The sequence below is a fragment of the Paroedura picta genome, chromosome 5 (assembly GCF_049243985.1).
Source record: "Paroedura picta isolate Pp20150507F chromosome 5, Ppicta_v3.0, whole genome shotgun sequence".
Lineage (NCBI taxonomy): Eukaryota > Metazoa > Chordata > Lepidosauria > Squamata > Gekkonidae > Paroedura > Paroedura picta.
Window position 1 is genome coordinate 109,150,034 of NC_135373.1, and position 9,648 is coordinate 109,159,681.

Below are 9,648 nucleotides of genomic sequence, written 5' to 3' on the forward strand. Positions count from 1 at the left end.
AGTTGCCTGTTTATATAGTTAGAGTCAGGTGGGTAGCCGTGCTGGTCTGAAGCGGCAGGACAAAGTTAGAATACATAAAACTCTGCTGGCCTGAAAGGCACCGCTGGATGCAAACTTCGTTCTGTTTATGTGGTGTCTTAAAATGTACTGTTAATCGCTCTTTCCGAGGAGTTTGGTCAAGGCCATTTCTGGATACTGTCATAGAATGTAATGAAAGAACCAAACAACCATGTATTATTTTTTTTTCATTGGGATGTATATTCCGCCCTTCCCTGTGGGTCAGGGCGGTTTACAGAGAACATTAGATGGGTAAAAGAGCATAGGTCAATTTGGTGATTGACAATAGCAAAAATTCTAATAACAAACATAACATAGTGTCAACAACAGTCATAGTATGAGAAAAGGAGCATTAAAAAAGCATTGGGATAGCATAAATAAAGTGCAAAACGTAGTAAGTATAGTATTAAAGGGCAGCATCAGTTTATGGGCTGAATATATGTTTTAAATTCCTGGAGGTTTTTAAATTGCACAATAATAAAAGTTATATAATTTTAACATTAATACGGACATTCAACTTCTCAAGGTCTTGTCATCAGAGAGCCAGCTTGGTGTAGTGGTTAGGAGTGTGAACTTCTAATCTGGCGAGCTGGGTTTGATTCCCCGCTCCCCCACATGCAGCCAGCTGGGTGACCTTGGGCTCACCACAGCACTGATAAAGCTGTTCTGACCGAGCAGTAATATCAGGGCTCTCTCAGTCTCACCCACCCCACAGGGTGTCTGTTGTGGGGAGAGGAAAGGGAAGGAGATTGTAAGACTCTTTGAGACTCCTTCGGGTAGGGAAAAGCGGCATATAAGGACCAACTCTTCTTCTTCTTCCAACAACAGTTTAAGATAGCATAGATGAAAACCAGCCTCAGATGCAATAATAATTTAAAAACAAAAAACTCCTCAAACCCTATTAAAGATCAATTCAGGCACTTAGCTGTGTTGGTCTGAAGCAGCAGAACAAAGTTCAAGTCCAGTGGCACCTTAAGACCAATGAAGTTATATAGATTCTAGAAGGTACCAGAGGCACGGCCTGTTGGAGCCAGGAATACAATGGGCACTAGCACATACACCTGCACTATGACCTTCGTGGGTTCTGGCCCTCCCCTCCTTCCCCCCTCGATTTTGAGGTTCAACATGGTGTTGTAGTTAAACAGTAAGGTAAAGGTCAAGGTATCCCCTGTGCAAGCACCGAGTCATGTCTGACCCTTGGGGTGACGCCCTCTAGCGTTTTCATGGCAGACTCAATACGGGGTGGTTTGCCAGTGCCTTCCCCAGTCATCACCGTTTACCCCCCAGCAAGCTGGGTACTCATTTTACTGACCTAGCAGACTCTAATTTCAAGAGCTGGGGTTGATTCCTGACTCCTCCGTATGCAGCCAGATGGGTTGCCAACTTCCAGGTGGGGGTCCTGGAAACCTTCGGGAAGATGAAAGAGAAAAAGATAAAGAGACAAAGAAAGAGGGGGGGGGGAGGGAAGGAAGGAGGAAAGGAAGGCATCAAATTCTCTTGGAGAAAACAGCGGCTTTGGAGGGGTACTGGCCCTTCTACCCCCACCCCCATACAACAGTGCCTACACAGGTCACCACTGCTGTGTGCAATCAGTAAAGAGCTGATGTTTGGCACACAAGTGTCTCCAGGCCTTACTGAACTCACTATTCAGTAGTGATGCCCTACCCAAGAAACTCACAGCTTATTGGGAATGTCCACTCTAGGAATTCTCGCATGGTGACCCAGGAAACTCCTTTGTGAGACTGGGAGCAAGAGCTCTGCTGATAAAAAGAAAACTCTGTGCATGTGTTTGTGTGGGGGTGACTTTCTTTGGTTAGTTTCAGGAAATCAGTGAGAAACAGTCCTCCTTCACTTGAGAATTCCTCCCCCCATTTCCGCACGCTCCCCACTACCTCAATTTATAATCCTCTTTGTGATCTAATCATTTCTACAGCAACCCATTATAATGCACACAAACAACATTAGGATTTCAGGTGGGAAAATAAGCTGCAGGCACCGGGTGAACTCTGAAGAAACCGGAAAGTGCATTAGCATGCAAATAAAGAAAGCGGGGTGAAAAAATGCAAAACTTGTGGGAGACGGCAACCGACTTTCTTCTCAATAGGGTTTCCTTTTTGAAAATCCTCAGCATCCGCTGCTCTGTTAGATATATTTGCACTACTGAATGAAGCTACTCAGCTGGGACAATCTGCCAACCAAGATAGAAAATTGACAAAGATTTTAGGTAGCCTTGCTATTTCAAGGAGCTGTGGACTTTTTTTTTTTTTGCCCCACTTTTTGCTATCATAAAGAGCCTCACAGTGGCTTATAATCTCCTCTCCTTCTTCTCCCGATCACAGGCATTTCGTGAGGTCGGTGGAGCGAAAAGAGTTCTGAGAGAACTGTGACTGGTCCAAGGTCACCCAGCAGAATTCATGTGGAGGAGCAGTGGGGAATCAAACCCCCAGATGAGAATCTACCACTCCACTGCATCATGCTGGCTCTCATTGGGGGTGAGTAACCCCCCACCCCCTTAACAACACACACATGCACAATAACTTGGACCAAATGAAACATCACAACATCTCAAGTGCAATATTTTGAGTTCTCTAGAACTCTTCATCAGTATTGGACGTGATATACTGTAAGGGGAAAAATTCAGACAGTTCCATTCACTATATTTTAATATTTCAGTTGGTTCTAATAAAAACGTTACCTAAAGATATGCAAGAATAATGTTTTCTTCTCAGTCCTGCAAATAGAAAGAACTTTGGAGAACCTTAGGTCTAGGGCAGCATGGCCAAACTTTGGCTCTCCAGATGCCCACGGACTACATTACCAGCACTGGCTCATGGTAATTGGAGTCCATGCACATCTGGAGAGCCACAGTTTGGCCACTCCTGGTCTAGGGCTCCCCCTCCCTTTTCTGTCAACTCTAGATCTCCTGTAGCAATTTTCTATCATTCACAGCTGTCAGCTAAAAATATTGCTTGGTTTTTCATCGGATGCCAACAGTGAGCGGCCAAGAGAGTTGCCGGCTGCAACTGAAGCCTCTTGGCAGGTCTAATGCATCTGTTCTGGAGAGGCAAGGTCCAGTTCTGGCTATGGGTGCAATTCTCCCCAGTCCATGGCCAGCCTCCCACTGATGCTCAGGCTGAAGGGTGGAATTCCACTGAAGCCACCCAGTTTAGAATCACCTTTGATCTTCTAGAAAAGGGTCTTTCGTATCACAATAAGAAGTCCTCAGCTATGGAAAAGGGCAAGTCAGCCCGCCTCCCCCACCCCCATGACCAACCATCCATGTTCTAAGTAGCGCACAAATCTTTGTGCACTATGAATAACCTGGAAATGAATTATTCAGAGGGGATTTCCAACAGTCTTTAATGTACTGCAGCACTTTCAGCTGGCCAGATCTTGGGAAAGGGTTCCTCTCCTGACACACCGGCTCACCCCTGCCAACTGGATCCCACCTTCCCCTTCAACATCTTCCTCCAATATTTCTGTAACTCTCCTTTGTGCTTTCGTGACCTCTGGTTTACAGTGCCACTCCGTACCTCTCAGAGGCATGTCTCTAAGAGGCCTACTGTGCTTACTCTCAAGTAGTCAAGCCTAGGATCGCAACCTTTTGTTCCACAGTGGGCAAGAGGGGTGCAGCTTCCCACAGTAATCAAGGCACGTGAAAGCTCCATGCGTCCCTTGGACAAACCAGTTCTGCCTATTTGCTCAGAGACGCTGTCCCAGTTTCATTTTTCCTCATTTTCTTGGCAATATCTTTTCTCAGTGTGTGGAATCAAAGCACAGACGGCCCTTGAACTAGTGTTCTCTACTCGGCTGAGAAGACCGCTCAGGTGATGTGCTGAGAAATGACTCCCTCCATTAATTTCCTTCATTTATATCCAGCCTTTCCCCCTATAGTGGTCCCAGCCAGAGTGGCATAATGGTTAAAGTAGCAGACAATGTGGAGAACCAGGGTTGATTCCCCACTCGTCCCCTGCATGCAGCCAGCCGGGTGACCTTGGGCCAGTCATTTTCTTAGATCGGTTCTCCCAGAGGAGTTCTATCTGAGCTTTCTCATCTACCTCCCAGGGTGTCCGCTGTGGGGAGAGGGAGTCGCTTTGGGGCTCTCTTGAGTAGTGAAAAGCAGGGTATTAAAACACAGCTCTTCTTCTTAAGCAGCTGAAATAATTCTCTTCTCCTCCATTTCATCTTCCCAAACCAGGATCAGATCCCACCTCTGCCATGGCAACAGGCTGGGTGATCTTGGGCTGACCATACGCTCTCAGCATCACCAAACGTAGAGGGTTGTTGCAAGGGATGCATCTGCTTTGCAGCTTCAGAGAATCCTGATTCTGTGTTTCGGTGATGCAGGCTGGACTACATTGTGCAGTTTTTGTGTGTGCCTGCCTGGGCTTTCTCTCCTGGCTGCACATCTGCTCCAGTCACACAAGCTATCAGGGATCACAGTCCCCAGTTGTGGTGCAGCTCAAGGGGATCAGAGGCACTGGAGCAGCGGATGAGATCAGATCTTGCAGGCCGGTTCCTGGGTCTCTCCAGAGAAGCAAACACTGACAGCCTGCAAAAAGGTACGACCAGGCTGCGTTTCTGTACTTCCGTTCTCGGAAAAAGAAATCGGCTTCAAGGTATTCCAACCCCTCCCCCACTAGGTGGCACTGAACTCTTTTCCTTTGTAAGAAAAAAAATGCAGGCTAGAGGAAGAATGGGGGCAAAAGCCCCAAATCCACTCACCACCCATGTTAATGGCCATTTTGGGATAGAGCAAATGATGAACTAACGGAATAACCTCATGCAATAAATGCCATGATCCTAACTATGTTTCCTTAGAAGAGTGACTCATTTGTTTTAGCAGAACTTTTAACAGCTGCAATCCGCTGGCAGGCAGACTGTCTGCAGACTCATTCAAGCCAAATTGGGACACGGTGTCGTGCTTAAGATGGCCAGATTCTAATCTGCCCCACTCCTCCGTGTGCAGGTTTGATTCCCCAGTCCAATGGAACCTCATTAGAGGATTCTGGGCCGGATTCACTCAGCCTAACCTTCCCCATGGGATCGTCGTTTAAAGTAGCGATCCCCAACCTGTGGGCTGCGGACCACATGTGGTCCTTCGACTAACTGGAGGTGGGCCCTGAAGGACGTCTTCTCCCCCCCCCTCCGTCCCTTTACTTCATTCCCCCCGGCCCTTTACAACACACTTCGGGTGTCATTGTCTCCCATCACTCCCAGATGGGACTATCTCGTCACAGAGAAACAAGCTCAGAGAGCACTAGGGCAGTGGTTGAGAGTAGAGGAGTAAACTACCCCCCCCCACACCGGGCCTCAGTAAAAGGCGTTGAGTGGTCCCCGGTGATAAAAAGGTTGGGGACCACTGGTTTAAAGGATATGAAGATGTGGTAAACCATTTGGAGTCTCCGTTTGGGCCAATGCAATCCTGAAGATGAAACTCAAATACTTTGGCCACCTTATGAGAAGGAAGGCCTCCCTGGAAAAGATGCTGGGAGCGATTGAGGGCAAAAGAAGAAGGGGACGACAAAGAATGAGGTGGCTGGATGTAGTCACTGAAGCAGTAGGTGCAAACTTAAATGGACTCCGGGGAATGGTAGAGGACAGGAAGGCCTGGAGGATCATTGTCCATGGGGTCGTGATGGGTCAGACACGACTTCGCACCTAACAACAACAACAACAACAACAACAACAACAACAACAGGGTATAAGTAGCTAACTAACTAAACATTTGATCCTCCCCTGTCCTTTCAGTCTGAATAAGGCTCCACTAGGACCAAACAAGGTATGTCACCGTCTCTCTTTGGTCACATCCTCAAACAGGTCATGTAGATGCCAGACCCAAAGCAGGCCTCTACAGGTGCACAAGGCGTGGACCAGGACACAGGAAAGGGAGATGTAATGCAGCCCTCCATGTCCCTGATCAGAAATGCCTTCATCTTCTTTAGGAAGAGTGAAATATGTATCCGCAAAGTGACAGATCTATAACTTGCCAAAGGCCATCTGTTTGTGGCTTTAGGTGTGTCTTCTTCATCACATGAAGCCACCTTCCATTTTTCTGTTTATCCAGGAGAATATTGTCTGCTTTGACTGAACCCTAGACATGTTTCACATTGGGGCTACCTGATCCTTTTAGCAGGCAGGGACTGACTTGTACACAGAGCCTCAGTCTACACATACTCCATCCCCATCACCTATGGTTGCCAACTCCAGGTGGGAAGATTCTGAAGATTTGGGGGAGGAGCCAGGGGAAGGTAGAGCTGAGGGAGGGAAGGTGCTCAGCTGGGGTGTGATTCCATAAAAAAAAAAAACACCCTCCAGAGTTCTCAATGCCTCCATGAGAACAGATTTGTGTAGTCTGGAGGTCAGGTGAAAATCTGCTTTTAACTACCTGTAATCTCAAAGCCTCTTGTGGCGCAGAGTGGTAAGGCAGCGACATGCAGTCTGAAAGCTCTGCCCATGAGGCTGGGAGTTCGATCCCAGCAGCCGGCTCAAGGTTGACTCAGCCTTCCATCCTTCCAAGGTCGGTAAAATGAGTACCCAGCTTGCTGGGGGGTAAACGGTAATGGCTGGGGAAGGCACTGGCAAACCACCCCGTATTGAGTCTGCCATGAAAACGCTAGAGGGCGTCACCCCAAGGGTCAGACATGACCCGGTGCTTGCACAGGGGATACCTTAATCTCAAAGCGGCTGACAATCGCCTTCCCTCCCTCTCCCAAGAGACACCCTGTAAGGCAGGTGAGAACTCTGAGAGAACTGCGGCTGGCTCAAGGTCACCCAGCTGGCTGCACCTGGAGCATCAAAGCCTCCTCTCCGGATTCGAGCCCGCAGCTGTGCCCTAGAGTCGGGGCTGCCGCCTGGCCTTCTCAGCTCCCAGCCAGGGGGTCGGCTCGGGCCTTCTGCCGCTCGGGGGCCAGCGCGCAGGCGGCGGCGGCGGCGTGGGCGGCCGGGAATTTGCTAATGAGCTGTTTGCGCCGCGCCGCCCTCTAATCAGCCGGCGCAGGATCCCGGGGAGCGCGAGGCGCGGGCGGGGCGCCTGGCTGCCTTCCCCCCGGGGAAAGCCTGATGAGGCGCACCAAGCGGGGCGGACGGGGGGAGCCGGGTCGTTTGCGCCCCACGGGCGTCGCTCCCAAGGAAGAGCGCGGAGGAGAAGCAAGTCCCCTGGGGTGCCGTGGGGCTTACTCTCCGCTAAGCGCGCGCCCTGGATCGCACCCCTCCCGGCCTGGGAAAAGGGCACGCCGGACAGGCGCGCCCCTGCTTCTTGGGGGGCAAAACGGAAAACCTGGAGCAGCCAGAAAGGCTGGCTGCGCCCTTCCGTTTTACGTCCTCAAAATAAAGACCTCTAATTGATTGGAGGGAGGGGGGACGGGAGGAGGAAGAGACTTCGCTGCAGCTGGGAAAAGGGGGAGAGCGAAAGCACGGGTGTGGATTTGATTCAGGACTGGGTTCAGCCGTATTCTTCGCAGTGTTTGGCTAGGCGGGACTGCTTGCTTTGCAAACGGAAAGAGCCTTTCGGTTGGTTTGTAATCCTGCATATTATCTGGACCCAGAACATAAAAGGAGACTTGTTGGGTCAGGCCAATGGCCAGTCCAGTCAAACACTGTTTTGTACAGTGACCAAAACCCATTGGGAGGCCCACCAGGAGGCCAGACCTCAAGAAGCCCTCTCATTTCCCCCCTCCCAAGAATACAGAGCATCCCTGCCCTAGACAGAGTATCCCCCCTATGCCTTATGACTAAGCCCCTGAAGGACCCCCCCCTCCAGATTTTTATGCAATCCCCAATTGAAGCTATCTAACTGCCACCCCTCCCAGCAGGAGTTAATCCCACATGCTTTATTTCATTTTATATTTTATTCATTTTATTTCATTCTATATGTTCTAGGATTACCACTCTTAGTTTCATTGAATACCCATCAGCTCTTGTATTGAGAAAGGGAGTAATCCCATGCATGGTTTTGTAAACCACTATCACATCACCCCATCTCCAAGCTAAGGAGCCCTTACCTCTTTAACCTTTCTTCACAGGAAAGGTGCTCCACCCCCCTCATCAATTTAGCCGCCTTTTTCTGCGCATTTCCCAATGCTATGAAATTTGTTTTGAAGGTGTGGTGACCAGAACTGTGTGCAGTATTCCAAATGAATACTGCACCGTAGATTTATGCAGGAGCATGAGGATATAGGCTGATTTGTTTTCAGTCCCCTTCCTAACAATCCCCATCATAGTATTTGCCTTTTTCATTACAGTCGCACACCGAGTTGACATTTTCAGCGACTCCCAAGACCTCTCTCCTGGTCAGTTACTGCAAGTTTAGACCTCATCAATGTATATTTATGGTTGGGATTTTTGGCTCCAGTGTGCATTACTTCGCACTTGCCATGTTGAATCTCATTGGCCATGATGACACTCACTTGCCCAGCTTGACAGATCCTTCTGGAGGGCCTCATGCACCTCCCTGGTTTTCACCATCTTGGTGTCATCTGCAACCTTTGCCTCGTCACTGCTTACACCCAACTTCAAATAGTTAATGAATAGGTTCCCTTGCATCTGAGTTGAAGTCTCATTTATTTATTTTGTCAGTGAGATTGGCAGATATTAGGTTAAATCCTGACAACTGACAGTGGTTTCTCAGTGGAACAGGCTTCCTCAGGAGGTGGTGGGTTCTCCATCTTTGGAAATGTTTAAACAGAGGCTGGATAGCCATCTGATGAAGAGGCTGATTCTGTGAAGGCTCGAGGAGGTAGCAGGTTACAGTGGATGAGCGATAGGGTTGTGAGTGTCCTGCATAGTGCAGGGGGTTGGACTGGATGACCCATGAGGTCCTTTCCAACTCTATGATTCTATGATTCTATGAACTCACTGCAGCCTGCATTCATCATGTCTTTTTGTGCCCATGGGCTCCATGATCCTTGGAATGAGTTGGGGAAGGTCCAAATGTGTCCCTCTTCCCCAGTGGGCCCCCATTTTTCCTGTAGAGTTTTGGATTTCAAAAAAGCATTTTCAATTTATAACCTGGGTGCATTAGGATTCTACTAGTATAATCCTAGAATGAGTGAGATACTTTACTAAGACCATGGATTTGGGACTACTATACAGTCAGAATTCTTTGCCTGAATTTACATGTTCCACTTAATGTGCTTTCCTGCTTTTTTCTCCCACTGTTGGCGTGCACATGTGAAAAGCCAGAAAGGGCAGCAGTAGAACAATTAGATCCATGTCCAGTAGCACCTTAAGGACCCACTAGAACTTGGGAGCGCGAGAGTTTGTGTTGGGTTTCTACATCTAGAGAGGGCCATGCAGGAAGGGTAGTTTTGCTACTCCATTTTCAGATGGAGATTTACTATGCATGTATGATTTCGGTCTTGGAAGGAAGCCATGACTCTTAGCCCTATTCCGATGTGCTGTGTAGTGTCCAGATGTGCTCCCATGGGCAGCAGACTGGGGGATACGTACATGGTCAGCACTTCCATTTCCCTGCACTCCCCAGTAGATGATTAATTTTAATGTCCTCAAACTTATGCAGTCAAAGGATACTGCCTAGTCAGAGTCATTGTTTATTGCATGTCAAAAGAATACCGACATTTCTTATTCATA